The sequence below is a fragment of the Macrosteles quadrilineatus genome, unplaced genomic scaffold, assembly GCF_028750875.1.
Source record: "Macrosteles quadrilineatus isolate MER2022 unplaced genomic scaffold, UCM_ALF_1.0 Scaffold_3__2_contigs__length_128488019, whole genome shotgun sequence".
In the NCBI taxonomy this organism is placed as follows: domain Eukaryota; kingdom Metazoa; phylum Arthropoda; class Insecta; order Hemiptera; family Cicadellidae; genus Macrosteles; species Macrosteles quadrilineatus.
This window is the reverse complement of record NW_026542596.1, coordinates 112,597,482-112,618,225: the sequence shown is the minus strand read 5'-3', so window position 1 is coordinate 112,618,225 and position 20,744 is coordinate 112,597,482. Positions and strand designations below refer to the sequence as shown.

Below are 20,744 nucleotides of genomic sequence, written 5' to 3'. Positions count from 1 at the left end.
TGTCCAATGATGTGCATAGTTCATGTCCAACTTAGTTTAGAAAAGGTTATTGTATATTAAAAATACAAAACCCCGATTCCAATTCCCCATGCAAAAATATAGCTTGAAACATTTATGCGAAACGGTTTGCAATCCGACGTACATAAATAACTAAACGTATTAAACAAGTCAAAATATAAAAATGTATATAACTGATTGTAACGCAGAAACCCCCAAAAGCACACGTTTTTCAATCTTCTTAGCAGTGGTATGACTGTCCAAACATATATAAAGGAAAATTACCAATGAGTATTGGTAGTGCTCAAAGTAAGCAGATATCCTTATAAACGATCCCATGACAACTATCAGAGAGGATTGCGGTCATTTCGATACTATCAAGTCACTCTTAAACATGTTATTCGTATTAAATTTTTGAACCAGTATAAGACTAGATTTTAAATTTACTTGTTTAAGTTTTGGTCAGGTTATTTACCAGTTTTATAACAGGAAAGCTTAGGTAAAATCCTATCAAAGAACGATGTTTTTGTTAAAATTGGCAACGTAAAACGTCCAATTGTCCCACAGGAAATTGTGGCAGGATTGACTTGCACGCAGTCCTTACATGGTTCCAAATGTGCTTTACCAGCCAATACTGCCAAGCTGAAATACAAACTGAGTTTTGTATTCAAATATTCCTTTAGTATAAAAAATTATGTTATTTTTTGTATTTTTTTTTTGTATATTTACACGGGTTCCACTCAATTAATCGACTAATACATATTTAAAAAAACTGTAGGTTCTATTGTAATAATATTTTAGAAAAACCAACCTTTTCCTATAAAAACATTCCAGTTATATGCATTTTAAATCGTTCTCTTTCTTAACATTCTTGATTTTCAACATTACTTTTATTCAATTTTTAAAATATGAACTATTTAACATATGTGAATATTTATACACATTCCTCAGCTAAATAGTATAAAATCGATCGTTTAAAATGCTGACTAAAGTTTTTACAGCAACCTTTATTATATTTCAATATATCACTTGGAGGATTGTAAATCTAATTAGGCTTTTGAAAGTAACTTTTTTCAAACTTCATGGAAAAATAAAACCTTACTCACTTAACCAATTATTAAAAATTATATCAAAATATCACATAAATATTACACAAGGTTTGATGACAACGTGTTACTAGTTTCAAAACAAACAATTTGAAGGTATTCTAACAAATTATGCCAAAGGTTAAATTTAACTTGACTGCGTCATCAAACACTCTCCCTTGTTATCGTTCGTTGAAATATTGAAGGTTATGACGTCATAAAACTGCAATCCCCTGTAACCACTAATGAGTTTGCCTAAATGAAGTAAATGTTGCTCTTCATGTTGTACATTCCCGGTAATACGACGAGTAAAAATATTTATGTTTTTAATTGATTGGATATAGCTGTCTTTATTAGAGATATCGTTAAGGTAAAATACAGTAACTTTGTAATACAATATTATAATATTGTATTACAAAGTTACTGTAATATTATACTGTTATTTAACTAATTATCGTTAGAATGATAACCAGTGTGATCGGTCAAAATCAATCTTGTAAGCTAAATTTCATACATGCATAGTCTAGTATTATTATGTTTGAAAAAAATTCAACTGTCTATAAAAAAACCTAAAATTGAATTTAATAGCTATATAAAATCCAAAACTGTTTGGTGTTTTTATATATTGAAAAACATTAGTGATGTTTGAGAATTCCTAAGACTCTATAGGTCTTGATAAAATGTTTTATTCATATGACCGTATTTACTTAAAACAATAAACGTATTAAAACGCACCTATACCGTCAATAACTCAATAAACACATTGAATAGTGTTAAAAAGGAGGTAAACTGTAATATATCGTTTTAAAGATAAACAATAAATGTAGAAATACCTTGAGTAATGTGGATTAATTTGAAAGGGAACTATGGGCAATCTAAAATGAACGGTTAAATATTTTTTTAATTATATTTTTTATTATTAAATATTGCTTTTTAATTATAACAAACTCGTTAGCAATAATTATATCCTACAACCAAACATTGATAAACGATTTAAATATATATATATTACAACAATTCACACATTGAAGTCATTGGAGTTCAAACAAGTATTAATTCACAATAGTGTGAAACAAATTAACTCAGCTCATGTGTCATAAAATAAACGGGTTATCAATACAAATCAATTTAATATAGCTTTAATCATTCAACAATACAACAATATAATAAATGAACAATTGACAAGTAATATACAATATATGCAAAAAATTGTTTTAACAAATTGAGATCGAATAGTTAGGTTCCTAATTTTCCAATGTTGAGGAACCATATCATCACGCAATGAATTTAATTTTATAATAAAATTGCCAACTATTTAATTAAAGTAATCCGAGTCAAAAACACGTCGTTCTTTATTACTAATGCAGCCATTGAGCATTTTTTAAATAACAAAGATTCTCCCATAGGTTGTCAGCCAGTTTGCACATTTGTCATCGTCCTCCCTGGTGTCCAAAGTTCAGTCAGCTGATATATCATCTAATTACCAGCTGTTTCCATTGTTGCGCCTCTCGCTGTTTGAAAACGGTTTGTCTATGTAAACCGTCATAACTGAATACCCCTATTCGAAGAAGTTTTTTTTTACTCAAAATAGTTATGAATATCAATTTAGGTCTATAATTCCATTTTCGAAGTCGTGTAGCTCATCTATCTTCCCCAAACTTAATATTTCTTCGTAAACATTTTTTTGTTAAATAAATGTTTTTAAATTCCTATTTCCATAATTAATAAAATGTATGTTTTAGTAGTACTGTAACTACTACAGGAGATAATTTATTATTATCTCCTTATTCTAAGCTGTACGCTTTAAATCATTTAAATATTTTAATGCTTACGTTAATATGATCCGTCAATGCAAACACAAAAACAGATTAAAATCAGCAGGCATGGATGGTTTGTTAAAGCCATTGTGAAAAGGTTAATTGCATAATAAATTAATCAGCTAGACGGCGGCGGCGACTGGAGGCCATCCTTTATAAACTGGTTTGTGAATTATATTAAACTGCTTCTGTAAAGTAAAATGCATTATTTGAAATTTATAATTACATTTAGAAAAAGACTCTTTCAGGTTTGCATAGTAATACATTTACTAACTATTTAAATACCTTAGTAAATATTAATAATACATAATCTGATATATAGAAATGTTTTTTGAATGTAATATTTATAAAACTCTATACTTTGAACTTTTCTTCAATATTTCATTTGTTCTAAATCGTCGGTCTCACCATCGATCAATAACATTCATGTCTTAATCTAAAAATAATTTGAAAATGAGTTAACAATGTGATAAAAAGTTCTCAAAAATCACAAGTAAAATAGTATTTATTTTTACTTTCTCCCCCTATACCATAGTATATGGAGAAAGTATTGTTTTCGTCAAAATTTTCGAGTTTGAGTTTTGAGTGGATATATTCGTTTTGGGTCCCCCTGGACCCAAAAAAAGTGGTTTTCGAAGTGATGTCTGTGTGTGTGTGTCTGGATGTGTACAGAGCTAGAGAATACACCTGTGACCCGATTTCGATGAAATTTGGTATGTAGGTTCTAACCCATGGTATCTCCAGGTATTTTTTCATTTTTTTGAAATTTTGATTTTTAATGGGGATTTTCCCATAAAAACCCATAAAAAACCGGAAAAAACGAATTTTCTCAAAAATGGCCTAACGATTATGATAAAAATGTAGTATGTTGTAGCCCTTTAAATTCTGAACAAAATGGTACAAATCCCATTTCTCTAAAAATTACGGTTCGAAAGTTATGGTAAATTATGCAATTTTCCCATAAAAATCCCCATAAAATAACGAAAAATAGGATATTAGAAAAAAAATTTTTTTTTATTAACATAGTATGTTATGATCCTTAAAATTTTGATAGTTTTTTTTATTTTTTTGAAATTTTGATTTTTAATGGGGATTTTCCCATAAATCCCCATAAAATAACGGAAAATAGGATTTTCCCAAAAACGGCCCAAACGATTTTGATAACAATTTAGTATGTTATAGTCCTTTATATTCTGAACAAAATTGTACAAATCCCATTTCTGTAAAAATTACGGTTCAAAAGTTATTGTAAATTATGTTATTTTCCCATAAAAACCCCATAAAATAACGAAAAAATCGGATTTTTACAAAAATGGCCCGAACAATTTTGATAAAAATTTATTATGTAATATTCCTTTAAATTCTGATCAAAATTGTACAAATCCCATTTCCGTATATTTACTCTCACCGCTTACACATGATGAAGGTTGTTGACAAAACTTATGGGAGAAAGTATGTGTCAGAATGCTGATACCGTTTATTATTTAAATGGTTGGCACCAAGGGTTAATATATTCAGCTATGTTTACGCTAACGTCTTAAGGGATTGCAGTCCAAACCTTCAACGTTATGTGAACGTCCCAGTTGTACTTAGGTCAAGCCGTTAGCCAATTTAGCCTTGCAAATAAAACCATTTGTGTTAATTTTATCTGGCAGTTGAAAAATAAGCAAAAATATGTTACTTGATATTGGTAAATTATTACAAAAAATATGGATGTATGGATGTAACATATATTACTAATAATATAAATATACATTATTCTGATAATGTATATACATTATTACTTATTAGTCTGATACCTTATTTTTTAAAGCTTAACAATAATTTTACCCTACCAATTGTTGTCCATACAAATTCTTTTATTTAAATTCACTTTTTAACTATATTAAGTGATTAAAAAGTGAAGAGAACAAACTACATCCGACACACAGAATTACGTGACAGCTACACTTGCCACATCTAAATAATATCTTCCCGAATGAAGGTCACTTAAATTCATGTCCATTAATGTGTAAACAGTGAAAATTTTTTAAAATTGATTACGTCATTTTCTTGTGAAAACTCAAAAATCTTACGAATATTTTATGTTGTTATGTTTTTGATTAGTAACAATTGCATTTTAAAGTTCCCTGTGTGAGTTCTGCCTTATAACAAGCATTTTAAAATATGTAAGTATTTGTTTTAATTTAGAAATGTTAAACAGATAACTGTAGTTATGTCTAACATGAATCTTGTCTCTGTAACTTAAAAAACCCGCGGAAATAGAGACAAACGTATACAGGGTGAATAAAAGGTCAAGACCCCCCTCCCTCTAATATTTTTCCAAGTAAATATACAGAGATATCCTTTTGGTTGTCGAGCAATATTAGCAGGAAGTTTCATTTTATCATTTTGAAATTTTTGAGTGTCCCCCCAAAAGGGGGGATTTGGGGGGCAACTCAAATATTTTAAATGTAAACCCCCTTCAAGTGACACCTCATTTTGAAGTGTTTACAAAAACTTAAAGAATGCTGAAAACTAGAGGTCGCTATCTTTTCTCTATCCAAAATGGTAGCCATTTTTAGTTGTCCCTCAAAACCCCCCTTTTGGGGGACACTAAAAAATTTTAAAAGTAAACCCCCTTCAAGTGACACCTCATTTTGAAGTGTTTACAAAAACTTAAAGAATGGTGAAAACCAGAGCTCGCTATCTCTTCTCTATCCAAAATGGCAGCCAATATTAACAATTTTACCATTGATTTTCCACAACATTTGACGGGCTACCATTTTGCATAGAGAAGAGATAGCGACCTCTAGTTTTCACTATTCTTTACGTTTTTGTGAACACTTCAAAATGAGGTGTCACTTGAAGGGGGTTTACATTTAAAATATTTGAGTTACCCCCAAATCCCCCCTTTAGGGGGGCACTCAAAAATTTCAAAATGATAAAATGAAACTTCCTGCTAAGATTGCTCGACCAGCAAAAGGATATCTCTGTATATTTACTTGGAAAAATATTAGAGGGGGGGGGTCTTGACTTTTTATTCACCCTGTATTTTTATTGTATTTAATTAAACAATTCTTACCTTTTAAATATTAATGTAGTTTTGCCTTTAGCGATGAACACTTCTGATAATCACGATTCCATGGCGCTACTAAATAAGCTGTCAACCTGCAACTCATCCCATCGCGTTATGTTCAAAATAAACATTGTATAACCTATCATTTACATAAAACACCACGCCACCTTAACAGGTAAAGTATCATGTGAAAGCTACCTTTAGCTATACGAAGACGAGAAACATGATTACAAAGATAGTCACATTACTGTAATGTCTCATACTTGTAATATCTTCTACACGACATCTGTACTGGATCTGTTGTAATTAGCTTTTGTAAGCAATTAAATTAAAATCGTGCTCACAGTATGTGCAGATAGTGTGTATTTTGTTGTTGAACTTAATTCCAATTAAATCTGCGAGCTGTAAATTATATTGTTTATGTCAAATTAATTATTATCTAAAGTAGGCCTATATATCTATTTGTTCGGGGAAAAAGTACTTTTTAAACTCCCTTGATTCTGTGGCCAAAGCTACAGCATATGTTTGGTTTTTATTATCAATAATTTGATATACCAGCAATCCTATTTTCTATTGCTCTACTTTTGGGTTTTATCAACGTGCTAGTTTGGTGTCTTTTTAAATAGATACTGTAAGTCAAATAGAAAAATATATTTTTATTCTCATGAAACTGGTTTAGTTTAAGTTTTTCAAATCGCACTATTTGATTTGATAAAGTAGTTATAAATAATAAGTTTAAGCTTTTAAAGCTTTCCAACATTGCATAATCCAGGGTTATTAAAAATATATCACTTATCCCTAATCACAAGAATAACAGAGGACATATAAACTGATAAAACACATAAGGAATATAAATAAATCAAACTAAATCAAGGTAAAAAACTATACTATTATTATAGATAAAACATACTCCCTTGTGTTAATTAGTTAATGTCATAATCTAATTATAATAGAATTTTATGCTTATTGAAAAAAATAAACAAATAATACACGTTAATACAACTACTAATTTGGTATAGCGATTTTCATTTGAGAAAGGGTAACTGAGAACCTTAAATAATTACAAATATAACAAAGAGATATTTTTCGTACCGTGAAACAAACATTATTTCCACTAACCAGCTGTGTACCATACAATAGCTCGGTACATAATATTTTTTTACTTTGAAAAAAAAGTAAGTTTTATTAGGATTTTGGGAGGAGATTGTTAAATGGTATCTTGTTAAAAAAAGCTAGACAAATAATCACATATGATAGAAAGGGTCGCTAATCAAAATGCTTAAGCCCTTAAACACTAGACAATTTTGAATAATAAACATAGTTTACTATCTGTATCATCGTTAGTTAAAACAAAATGCATAACATCAAATTACTCAATCAACTAATGAACCAATATAGGTTATCTTAAAAGTCATTATATTACAAAGCAATGAAAACTGTGAACAACAGTAATGAATAAAACAGAAATCTCTGAGAACCAAACATCAAAGGAGTATACGATCGTATTATTCCTGATCTCTTTTTTATGATTTATTCAAACATATTTTGCTATTACACGTATTTTGAAAGTAGTTATAGAGACATTTTCCCAATTTACGAACACTATTCCAAATTTGGTGCATAGTTAAAGGATGTTAGACAGACGTATATTTAATAACATTAATCTAATAATGATATTTCTGACCTAAAATGTGTTTGTATACCCTGATTCATTAACATGATAGAAAAAGTATAAACTATACTTGATACTCATAACTTATTGAAAACATTTTAAAACTTTCTCTCCAATTATATTACATAATCTATTTTGAAAACTATAACTATTCTGCCCTGATATAAAAAGCAGTTCGCATTTTAAAATAGCAAATCTTTACACTGATTGTAGTCAAATTGTAAACCGAGTCACTGTCCTTACAGCGAAGTTTATTTTGCATTTTCCAGTTTATTTATAATCAATGAAATGTTTTTCAGAACCACTTCGAATCTGTTTAACTCGCAGAAAGCATTTGTTACTCCCGATTATATTGAAAGTGACAACCGTGAAATCAAGCATGCTTTGGCTGTAAAACGTTTTACCTCTTAATTTAATCATCTGATTTGAAAAATATATTCGCTTTCTTCCAACCAATACATTTTACAGAAGTCATAATGGTAAGGGATTAATCTACATAATTCTTTTTTAATACTATTAGTGCTATGTTATTCACGGCTAACTCCCCTGCATTAACGGTAATGACTAGTATTACTCCAAAGATAAATATACCATTTTCATACAAGGCATATTATAATGATGTGAACTATAAGATATGCTATCAAGATATCGATTTTGTATTGGACACTTTCGTCATCACTGTGAACGTGAAAAGTTCTATTGTAACTATAATTTCTTACTACTATCTGTCTGAAAAACTAACAAGAAAAATACTGAGAAGAAGACTACAAGAAATCACAAAAATGGTTAATTTTTGAAAGGCTGCTATTCTAATGAGCTTCGATACACGTTACGTAAAGTACTTTTTGTGGGTAACTTAAAATTTACCCCCAACAACCCCTGTTTAGGGGTTGGGGGTGAGTTTCAAAATACCTCAAAAAGTACTTTACATTACCATAGTAACGTGTATCGAAGCTCGTTTGAATATATGCAGCCGTTTAAAAATTAACCAGGAGGGGACTATTATGGGACACTTCGTATAATGGCAGCACAAAGTGGAAAGAAGGGAAAATAGGACATTAATCACACTCACTAGAGATTTTATAACAAGAGACTTTAGAAATACATAAGTAGAAATGTACATTTATAGAAACATAACTTACAGAAAACACCAAAACAAACATATCCTTTGAAAAACATATCCTTTTGTATTCATTATTTTTGTTAGGTGCAGATTTTAAATTTTCATAAGCATTTTAATACTGTGTTGTACTTTAATTTTTGATTGGAACAGTCAGAAGTTTCACATATACACGGTTATTCGCTTTATTGTGTACTGTATGCTTATATGATAAACTTCTGTACGTGAAACATGGGTTTAAAATCAGATTTTACAGAATAGCAGAATAGAATGGCTTTAGAGTGGATATGGAATAAAATAATGATGAATAAATGAAAACTTTAAAATATTACAGTATATAGTAAGACATATGTGTATAAATTAATTTTAGGAAACAATATTGTACGCTGGTTTTACACACGGTTTGACAAAAAACCGCATAGAAACATCCAATACACAATAATAATAACGGAAATCATACAAAACAGTCCAGAAAAGCTTTCGAATTGTTGAAAGATTTATTACGTCATAAAACTTGTTAAGCAGAATTTAACGAACAAATGAATAATTTAACAGAATGTTTTAATAGGCGTCGAAGGAAATCGCTCATGATTTAAAACTCGCTATTACATGGTGACGTTCTAACACAGCTAACAGCTAGTGCTTTGAAACAATATTATTTTAGGAACTTCTGTTTTGGTACAGATAAATTTCAAATTGTAACATTTGATTGAATTACTTTTTTGTGGTATTGAAGCAGCAAAATGTGTACAATAAACAATGAAAACCCTCCGAACCTAACTCAACCTAGTTTTTTAAGTTATAAAAGAAAACAAAAATATCGAAAATAACCATAAAATTAATTAAAATACTTATGGAATGGGATCCATAACCACAACCTTGAGGTATTATAACGAAACAAAAACTATAAAGGGTATGATTAATTTATACATATTGCCAACAAGATACTTAATGTTATGCAATAGTAAAAGCTAAACTGCTTATGTTGTTGGTTTTCTGTTCATTAGAGTGGAAAAGCTCCCCTCATCCTTTCAGGATCTCTTTGACCCTATAATAGGTTTGGGCAAGATGCGTGCTGCTCAAGTTAGGATGGAATTGTGTATTTATGGCTCCATATTTTCTTAAACCAAATCCAAAAACTAAAGGTTATTTTATTCTGCGGGCCCTTTACAATAAGTTTTACAATTTATAGTTGTGTATTGTTTATTTGTTTACTTATGAACGAAAACCGTTCCACATGAACTCTTTAAACTGCACAGTAATAATATAAAATTGTATAGTAAAAAAAGGCTTCATTCTTAATTTTAATATCAAATTACTATGAATTGTCGTTAGACAGTAGTAATGGAATATTCATGCATTCATACCAATTTATTCACATGACTAAATTGGCTGGTGGCACGTCCTAAGTTCAGTTAGGATGCCCAAATGCCGTTGAAGGGTTTGGTCTGCAATGCCAGAATATTTTTAATGTATTCGTAACTGAATATCTTTACGTTGTAATGTTTTGAAATAAAAATATTGCCTAGAAATCACAATCATAAACCGATGTATAAAGACTATAAGTGCTTGGTAAAAATCATTCAAAAACTTGTACAGGCTCAACAAAAAAATAATGCGATTAACCCTTCGAAATGAGTTTACAACGTATATTTAAAACTAGTTTACAAAGGATGGCCTGCAGTCGCTGCCTAACTGATTAATTTATTACGCAATTAACCTCTTTACAATGGCTTTTACAACCCACGGCTGCTAATTTTAACTTGTTTTGTGTTTGTTCTGAAGATTGTAGTACAATTTTTAAACTCAGAATAAAATTAGCAATACATAGAGTTTCTTCAATCAAAGATACATAAGCTTTTTTACTAACACATATTGTCATACAACTTAGATTTTTACAACAGTAAAATAATGCAATTCAATTATATTCTTATTTTAATTTCATTGTTTTATTCAATTAATTAATTATTGTGTACATTACTTATGTTTTAGGCCGTCAAATAGTTTCGATAAAATTTTGAAAGTAGATATACTGTATATTAATTTATGTAACTATACAGGTAGTAGCAGGAGTGACAAATTTAGTAGGGGGTTCGGTACCCCCTATGTTAGCAATGTTAACATAATGTACCTTTTCTCAAAAACCATAGCAACTATGACAATGCAATTTTTGTAGGTTGTTTATGGTAACCTTAGCAACAATGTAACACAGGGATTTAAAAATGTATAAACGTTTAGGTATTAATTTTTTTTTTCTAAACATAAAAAATGTCATGAAATTTACTAATATTACTAATAAGGCATTCCTAAAATCAGTTAAAACCTAACTAGAACAAAACCCATGTTTTAAAATAATCTGTTACACCTAATAAATAAGTGGTTAAAATTTCGGGGCTCTAGCTTTAATAGTTCCTGAGAAAAGGTACATTTTATATAAAAAAAAAAAAAACTTTCGGAAAAACGAGTTTAATCGCACTCTCACTTTTCTCACTCAATCTCTTTTTGGAGCTAAAACCTGAGTGCTGCATTATTTTCGAAACATTTTATCTATTGTTTATAAGGCAACAACCCTTATAAGTTATATGTTTCTGAAATCAGAAAAAAACCGAGAATAATATAAAAATATAAAAAAATATAATTTTTTTTTTAAATTCTGAGGTACCGAACCCCCTTTTATGATTTTATAATAAATTTTATGATATAAAACTGTATGTTTACGTTGATAACAATACGTTTTTGTGTACACTTACCACAACTACTTGATCATGTGGTGGGTTAATTTCTAAGAAATACTATTTTTGTTGAATGTTTTATTTTTTTAAGGAAATATAAATAATTCTTCATTATTCTTTATATTAAAACTTCAAAAAAGGTAATTTGGTTAATTTTTTGTAATAATATTTTATGTCTGTGTTGTTTTATATCTTTTTATTAAAAACTTACTTCATTTATGAAGATTTGTACAGTAATTTACTTAATAGTGTCTAAAGGCATTCTAAATATCAAGCACAAAATCATTCACATAAATAAAACAGTTTTACAGAAACCGTAAACAAATAATAAAAGTCAAGATAGCTTGTTTACCTAATATAATTGAATATTTATACTAAAGAAAATATTCCATCGTAATGGCCCAGCTACGTTTTTGCAAAAACAAAAAACCTAAGTTTAATGAGTCCCTCATAAGTTTGTTAATATCTAAGATGTTAAACATAGTTTTAAGTTTAAGTTTAAGTTTAAGTTCTGTTTTAAGTTGTTATATGACAGTTACGGAATTAACAGATAAAATACGTTATAAGTAAGACTTTCAGTTTAACAATATGTACCAGTTGATGAGGAGAAAATTACGGTAAATTGATTCTTGTTATAATAAAACCAGCCTAGCTGTACAAACAAAATAGGACGTCTACTTCAAAAATGCATATCCATTGTAAAAGATAATATTCAATTTCTCTCCAAAATTTTTATTTCTCAAATCGTTTGGAGAAGCAATGATATAAAATACAAAATGAAACTACGCTCTATGTCAAACATACATGAATAATATAAATATTTAAAAAACAACTTCTTAATCAGCATATTTATAAGTTATTAAATATAATTCGCCGATTAGATCTGATGATGATTGGAGTGTCTAATTGACATCAATCACCCCTTACCTTATTTTTAATGTATTTACAGTCTTTTAGAAAACAATTTAAGTGTAAACATATGTGTGTGTTAAATGAGCACATAATCATAATAGTTGCAATAGCTCTTATTAATTTCCAATTTTTGTAAATAAAACCAAACCACTGTAACAAGAATTTAAGAGAAAGTAAATGTAACCTGAATATTGGCAGAACCATCTTTCCCAAACCTATTACAGGGTCAAAGCGATTTGGAAAGGATGAGGGGAGCTTTTCCGCTTCAACTATCAGAAAACCAACAACATAATCTGTTCAGCTTCCTTCTTCTTGACTGCTAAACCCTCGCCCATTATACGTAAGGTGAAGAGGTTGAATGATTTTCTCTATTATAGTATTCCAAGTGTTATTTTAAATGTAATATTGGATTTTGATTTCTAAATCTGTGGTTTCTATATATAAATTAATTCATTTATTCAGTTTTATGTTTGTCATCCTACAAATTAAAAACTATATATTTTTTAAGAATGTTTTTTTTATATGTAGGTGCTTCTAAGAACTATAAATCAGGATTTATCAAGTCACTTGAACTGAAAGAAGATTACCAATAACGATTTAGTACGTATAATTTATGGTATTAGCAAATACAGCATCTTTGTGCGATAAATCTAAATTTATATTGGTGGCCATAGTAGTTTTTCCAATAATACACTTCATATTTTCTGTTCTATGTACTCGTAAAAAAATGTTTGCAAAAATACTAGTGTTTACTACAATCCTTCAAGAGATGGATGCCCAATTACAAAATGATATAACAAAAGGGCTACACAATACGTTTATTCTAACGATATATTTTGGTAAAGCTGTAACAACATGATACAATAGGTTTGTGTCATGTTGCATGTAATTTCATATGACGAGAAACAGCTAACTTGTCTTGACTGCGTATAACCTGTCAAATCTTGTAGCAATGTTTTGTGAAGGTTTAGACAGGAGCGTTTGATGAAACGTGGCATGGTAATAAGATATGAGAAGTAACAAGAGCCTTGTACATTCAATATGACAAACTTGAAGTATTTAAAAACTAAAAAAAGTTAAATGTATAAAAATGGTAATCTAAATATAAAAAATATATAAGACTCAGATTAAAAAATAAATTGATCAACTATTGATGTGGTTTAAATTAAGATTTAGGTGCTAAGATTTCTTGTAAATAATGAAGTTATGCAAGGTATTTAGGCAAATGTTCATGGTGAAAGGAAATTTTAGGAATGTTTGGAGTTTGCGTGTAGGCAGAACAAAACTCAATTTCCACCAGTACAATTTGGGATTTTACGATGTAGTTCACAAGGCACTTATTGAGCGTAAAGCAATTATTTAAGATGGAATATTGTAAAAGTAAGTAAACTGAATTTAGCTGCTTACTAAAACTTTGCATTAATGATTTTTAGACAATAAACTACACTTGTCATTCTATTTATTAGTTAATTTATTTCTAAACGATATGGTTTTTAGGTGAGGTCAATAATGCAGTTAGATAAATATTTTTGGGCATCACTCACCTTATTTAAATCAGGAGAACACAGTCATCTCAGTTCATGATTTGAACAGACTAAAAAGTCTGTGATTTTATTTTTGTATTTTTATTAATGCGTGTTTGAGTGTGTACAATGACATGTGATGACAAGGCCTGTGTTCTGGTCCATAAGGGGAGTGATGCCCAAAAATTGTTATCAAATTATTTTATCATTAGTTGTTTTGCTCCTTTAAAATTTAAAATAATTTTATTTTTTAATGTGTTTGTTATGTTGAAAACTGAAAAGTCTTCTTTGAGCATAAACCAATATTGTCTAATCAGGGATTTTAAATACAATAGGATTCATTCCAATTGTAACACTAAACTCGATATGGCAATATTATAGTTTCTTAAAACAGAATTAGTATAGTGTAACGACTAAAAGGTTTAAGTCGTTTCCTAAGAATAATTCGCTAGTAGTGATACGTTTAATACGATATCATAGTCAAACTCGGTTAAAGAGCCAAAACAACTTACAACTACAATTTTCTTCTAACACCCTTTCTTATAAAGAATCTTGTGGGAAGAAGCTATTTATTAGTTCTGATACATTAATGCATTTATAATACTGTAAAAGCAACTAAAGTCTGTAATGTTACGTTATTTGCAATGGATATCAATTAATTTAATCTTAAATAAATGGGTGATAGCCATTTAAATCACGATAACGGCATTTGACCAACCATCAGTCGTATAAAAGCTGTTCTTGTTATAGAGCTCAATGCTGGATCCAACATCTCACTCGCAACACTAAACCATTGTTTGGAACTTTTACTCTAATGGCTCTACCTAATGGCTGCACTTCGAGATGCTTTATTGTACGACTACTTAAACCCCAGAACTCGTCATTGTAAACTATGCATACCTCGTGAGTTTGATTGAGGAATGGTTTGTGATATTCACGTAGTCGTCTTATTACTATACTTTGCTGGTAAAACCGCAACAAAATGTCCATGAAATATACTTAATGAATACCAGAACAATTCAAACATGTAGAATATTTTTAAAACATATTTTCGTCTTTAAAAAATAACGGTTAAAAATACGTGATAAATTAGTAAGCAAATCATGTTTGCAGTAGAAACACAATTCTCACTACAATAACTTACAACAGTGTAAATCCGAGCTTTTCATAATAATCAAGAGTTTTTCCCACCAAAAAGTAAAGCATTATGGATTGAAAAATACATTTTCCTACAGTCACCCGACAAAGTTGGCTTCCTTGTACTGTTTATAGTACGGAAAGCTGCTAATTGCTGCATATTTATACTTTGCCGTACTGTTTATACTTTGTCGTACGGTTTATACTTTGCCGCACATCAGGATTCCAACAAAACAACACAAAACTGCGTGGTTCTATTATGCACGTAATCCGTGTACGCTTGGAAATAGGTTGGCAACACTTAAAGATAATAATACTATGAGCAGCTGATTGACTATTATAACTACGATTTAACCTGTCATTTCGTGTTTATAGTTTCGGTATTTCTGAACTTTCTGGACTTTTCTTTTAAACGTTTTTAAAACAATTCTACGATCTTAATAAACAAGAAAATACCTTTAAAGCATTTTTTTAGGCGCGGAAACCACTTCAAATTACAAAAACATACGGAACTATATTCTCAAAACACGGAGCACATTTCTTGCCGAGGAAAAATAGCGGAGTGATGCGGACCGCGGGTACTACTTTCTCTAGGGCACCATTTGTGTTGCCAGCTAAACCTAAAAACGTGTTGTATAGTGTTTGAAAGACTAATTATTTATATGCTTTATAGTGACTGTAGGAAAAATATAATGTGTAACACGAGTGAAAAAGGCCTTTGCTGCACTCGAGATCATTCCGCACTCGCCTGCGGCTCGTGCGTAAACATTGCTCTCGTGTGCAGCAAAGTGCCACTTTCACCACTAGTTACACAAATAACTATTACAGTACATTATCAACCTGAAAATAAAATATTTTATAGTTGGTAATGTGTTAACAAGGTTCACATAACTTGACAACAAACATCTATGTATATTATTATAAAATTCAGGTGGTGTCTGCCTGTCTGTCTGGGCAGCTGTCTTGACTTAAACGATACACCCAAAATTACGCACAAAGATCGTCCACATATCGAGAAATGTCATAGACCTATTCAGTTCCCTGAGTTCCTCTCGTGCTACGCCCTTTGAATGCCCAAAGTTTTGAGGCGAGGTTTTCAAAAGTAAATATTATTTGGTCTCCATGGAAGCATGAGAAAATTCACAATGTTTACCTTTTCGTTGACATTTAAATGTAAACAATCAGAACTGCCAAATGCTCATTTCACAATATCAGACAGCTGATACAATGAAATTAAATATATTTTACACAACTATGTGGTAGGATTATTTAATCTAAAACTTTATGATAGATTATGTATTCTAAATCTATTTCAATGATTATGAAACAATTTTTCTTCCCGTTGCGAAGAACGGGTACAACAACCAGTACTTGTATATAATTTTGAATTCTTTAATAGTTCCTCAAAAATACCTGGATTTAAAACATAAAAAGTACATTGGATAGAAGGATATTTTTCTATTTTTAAACCAGGCTGACCTTTATTGGGTAAGAAATTGCATTAAAATAAAAATATTGAATAATCCCAAACAGAAGAAAAACAAACTTACATGTATATGTATTTACATTCTCAAAACATGTTGTTTCATCTAAAGTGTATATGGAAATTAGCTTACATGTGTCTCAGTGGGGTACGAAAGTGTTAATAGTTATTAAAAACTCTTAATCTGAATTCTGCTCGTATTCTTGGCTGAAGGATTTAAAAAGGATACCCAAAACTTAAATAAATAATGCAATAGTGATGACTCGGTTCTTGAACTCTTCTTTGATGTTTGATTCCCACAGGCTTCTGGTTTATTCATCAGTATTGACCGGTGGTCTTATTGCATTTATAAAATAAAACGTCTATTGAATTTTGCATCAAAGTAGGGGCATCAAAGGAGAGTTTGATGGAAGGAAATGTACGCTATAAACAGCTTATCGAATATTACAGAATATGAAGGTGGATCACATGCTTAAACAGTTTGAGGACTTGATAACAAAATATAATTTCTCCATCTTTATTTCTTAGTTTCCCAACAGTGACCTTGGTTTTTTAATTATTTCTTTACAAAATTATGAGAATTTCTTTTAGTAGAGGCTCATTTGCAAATAATATCAACATATCTAATTTCATTGAAAACAAAACAATAAATGTTATATCTTACTTTTTAGGGTTATTTTACCAATAATATGCCCTTTATTAATTTGATTTATTTTTTCAGGATTATTTGCTGATATACTAAAAACTCAGATGTATTATAATTTAAGTTTTAAGCCAGAATTTACTCTTTTGAAGTCCGAAGTCCTGTGAAGTAGTCTTGATCCATTTATTAGTGCCATACACTAATAGACACAGACGTTCGTACAATGTGTTCGTTATCACACGTTCGCAGCATTATAATAATTAATAATAATTAATTATAATAATTTATAATAATGTACATTAGACATACATAATACATAATACATTAGACATTATACACGGCAGTTATTATACATTATAATAGTACTCAATAATTATGTGCACTTCTAGGTGGCTGTCACACAATCTATATTGCAAAAGAATTTTTTTATTTGTGAAACTATTTGTTCCTACCACTGCACGGAAATCAATACATTGCCTTTGTACAGTATGCAAAGTAGTCCATTGTCGCACTAGTTACTTATATGGTGGATAAGTAGTTTGAAAAACTAGATACATTCTATATACTTTACGTTTTTAATCCATATTCATTAAAATTTAATTCATTTAAAATCATGCTTGTAATCTCCACAGTTGGATATTTACAAATAAAATTCAATGGAAGATTTATAAAACACCAGGGAGACGCAGTAGACCCGTGTGAGGCTGATTTACTGGAATGGCCGATCTTCTCCAATGGTAGTTAAACTTAAGCAGCGTTCGGTTCCGGGGTTTGATGCGATTGATTCGGTTTCGTCTTAGGTTTCTGTATAGTGATCAATATTTACCAAAAAAATATTCTACAATTAAAGAATAAGTCAAACACATTTTTTTCACAATATACAGTTCAAGAGGTTATCAATATAGAGAAGCTCCTCGGAGTAAAGACTTTTAATTTTTTTCTAGATAGGTAAAGTAATGTTTAATTACTTCTTCGTTGCAAGGTAATCTTACAGTTTACAGTCATTTGTGATCGGCAGGATTCGTACCCGGGGCTCCATGACTGAAGCCCCGTTCAAAAACAAGACCAGTCAAACACCATGTGCAACTTCGTGTTGAGATTCAAGTTTTAAATAAGAAAAAATGTGTACAATCATGATTGTATAGAATTAGTTTCGTCGTAATGAACTAGTTTGACATTCCATAGTCAAATGAAATTTTACTTTATTTATAAAATGAAATACGGAAAGTAAATAAAAGAAACGTCTTATAACACTTAAAACAAATAAATCTTGTGTTGTTTTAAATGTTTAAAATGAAATAACACTACATTCTTTGGTTTTTCAACTAAATGTCGTAAAGCAGGGTGATTTAGTCTAAATTTACAATAGAATTATGGATATAAACTCAAGCTATGACACCATAGTCTTTGAATGTAGCTTGTTAATGAGAAACCTGTAAATACAAAATATACAAGGTGAAAAAGCTGGTAAGTTTTCATTAAAAAACAGGCATAAACCAAATGGATATAACTTTTTTGATTGACATAAAAAAAATCACTAAAATTTATCTTTTTAAGTTTATTTTTTAAATTTTGAATATACTATTCCACAAATTTCTTTCTCAAGAAATATTATCTTAAGTTAGAAAAAACTTCGCCGACCCTTAAAATATTTTGCAAACATATTGATACCCTGTTAGATGTTTCACATTCAACTATTAATTTGTAGTTAGATACAACACTTAATATCTAAAAACAGCTAAATATTTCAATGTTGGCATAGCTTGTAAGTTGTACAAAGAAGAAACATAACACACTAACTTTTCAATGTTTACTTCAAGTGTTTCAAGTAAATGGCCAAACTCACTCTCAGAATTGCTCTATTACTTGTGTTTGCTCTAGTAAAGTCATAGAAACATTTCGATCTATATTGATGGAATTTGGCAAAGGTTGTTCCAATAAATTGTTTACCCATTTAATAACCATAAAAAATATATCAATGAATAACAATCCTTAACAGAAACTAGTACACACTTCGTCCTCCTTCTCCAGACCTTTATTGAGAGGGTATTTATTTAATAATGGGAGAAAATAGTATATATTCAAATACTTCCATAATAATACGGAAATATTGACTAGTATAAGATTATTAATTTTTATTTATTAGTATAAGATTAGTTAAGATTATGTTATAATATCCACTAATTTATCTGTCATTTTTTTAAGTGCGGTTTTAGACTCAGTTTACAGTAAATAATTATCAAATTTTAACCTCTAGACAGATTGTGCTATCATTTAAATCCTCCACAAATGTCTTAGGCAAATGGCAATTGGCCAATCAAATCTTAAGTAACTCCAAGTTAGGTTCAGTAGTGTTTAAATTGTTTGTAAAGTATTGACTTTTAACCTTTTAACCATCCACCCCCCTCCACAAACTTAGTAGAGAGAGTAACCTCTCTTGGCAATGAACGAAAAACGTCATAAAACGTGTAATACAGTACTAGGTTTAAATAATAATTATGTGAGCTTTTAAACATCTAAGTTATTCCACATCCGATAATCCAATGGTTTTACGACTTAAGAAGATGGTTCTGTTAGTTTAAGACGACTTTTACATTCAGGAATCCCCATTACCAGCAACACAGCGGAAATGCGTAGCAGTCTGAATACAAGTGTTATAGCCCGGCCTGTGTTGTGTCGATATTTAGATGTACATTGCATCCAGTCACGCTAGAAGGCAGACTCGGGACTTGTCTGTGAAACTCCGACGTTCTGCCTCAAAACGATGAAATGGTGTAAAATGATTAAAGTTGGCTTAATTGATTCAAAGAAAATGAGGACATACTCAATCCAAAGTGAAAAATGCACGTTTAAGATTTAAAATAGATTTAAATTGGTATAAAGTGAAGTTAATACGTTTTAAAAGCAAAAATAAGACCTTAAATAAACGTTCAATGCTTTAAACTATATTCTATAAAATTATAAAGGCATTTCAAAGAATTTAATGTGTATTTACAATGAACCAAATAGAAACTGTATTAACAGTTAAAAACGTGTTCTCAATTTTCGTTAGTATTTCTTAGAATCTTCTGAAATAGTTGGTTAGCATTTAAATATTTAGTTCAATATTTACACAGCTGGAGGTAGAGCACCAAAATGTTAATTAAAAATGTTTCTTGCATTGAAATTACCAAATCAATGGTAAATATCATTAACAGCTGGCCCTAATCGTTGTTTAGAAACATTAAGAATTAAATAATGTTATCCCATCATTAGTACGGTTCTTGTGTCCTCTTGTATCCGTATTGCTATACAAACGGAGGTTTTTTTATAACAGGATCATGTAAATGTAACTAGGTAATTTGTTTGTCTACACAATTTAAAATGGGAATTGCTTTGACCCACACAGTCTGAGATGCAGTTTTTATAGCTGGTCTGCTGGACTCGACCCATTTCAATAAATCACCTATACGCTGAACCGTGCGATTCAGAATGTTAACCCCTTACGAGGAATTCACCTTTTAGGTGTGCTAAAATTCAAACAAAACCACAAAATAATAGTGCGTTATATGTAAACAAATCCCTC

General features: G+C 30.0%; 1 protein-coding gene across 1 annotated transcript in view; it reads right to left on the bottom strand.

Moving 5' to 3' along the window:
* LOC128989477 (uncharacterized) overlaps positions 1 to 20,744 on the bottom strand; it is a 198,734-nt gene that overhangs the window by 156,326 nt on the left and 21,664 nt on the right. The gene's annotated exons all lie outside the window — the stretch shown is intronic.